Raw genomic sequence first — 987 nt, 5'->3', positions numbered from 1 at the left:
AATGCACCAGCACTGTCTAACAGTACTCGTTAGGTAATAATCCTACCTATTAATGCAGCTAATGGTGTAGACTGAATTTGTACAAATCTTAGTACCGTGTCAGTCTGAAATATCCTACCTCTGTTGGGTTGGCATAATAACTACAATTATTGTGGTGCAATAATGTGCAAATAGTGCTATGTTCTTGGATTTTGTAATTTTATATAATATATACACTGGTAGAAATTTTGTGTATAAGAAATTAAATGAACACAAGAGAATGAACTGTGTTTGGCAAGTATTCTACTGCCATAAATAATATTTAACTCCTGAATGTACTTCCTAATTGTGGAATCTAATGTTATCAGGGTTAGTAATGATTAATTAGTATGGGATCAGTAATTTGTATTAGTATACTGGATCCTAAAATGTTAATGAATCCACTGACTTGAGTGAATCAGTAATTATGGATTGAATTTAGGCTATAATGGACAGTGCTGACAGCCGTAAATTTAAATATTTGTATAGCCCAATAATGGTTAACACATAATTGGTGTTAGTGTGGAATTATTATAGAAGTTATGAGCTGTTGCTCCTGGTGACCTGAAGATTCTTACCTCAGTATGAGGTATAGGTCTAAGTGTTCTGGGTAATTGACTGTGTCCCACGAGTGCTACCTTATACATGAGGTATAAGTAGCAAATAAATTGGTGTGAATTAGGCTAACCTATGTGGTACACTGCCGGTAGACACAATTAATAAATGTGGTTAGTCTAAACTACTTCACATGGTGATTAGTTATTATTAATTAGTATGTATCCGGTTCGATAAGGACCAAAATGTGGGATATCTGGGGCTTGACTCAATTATTCAATTATTTACTTATTTAATTTAATAAACGAAGGACCACCCACTTTTGAGAAAAGAGGGAAAACTAATAAAAGTGATCATTAGAATAACACTAGAGAACCAGTGTCTATGGATAATTATTAAAAGGATAATCACTTG

The sequence above is a fragment of the Procambarus clarkii genome, chromosome 53, assembly GCF_040958095.1.
Source record: "Procambarus clarkii isolate CNS0578487 chromosome 53, FALCON_Pclarkii_2.0, whole genome shotgun sequence".
NCBI lineage: Eukaryota > Metazoa > Arthropoda > Malacostraca > Decapoda > Cambaridae > Procambarus > Procambarus clarkii.
The sequence above is the reverse complement of the archived record's forward strand: the minus strand, read 5'-3'. Positions refer to the sequence as shown.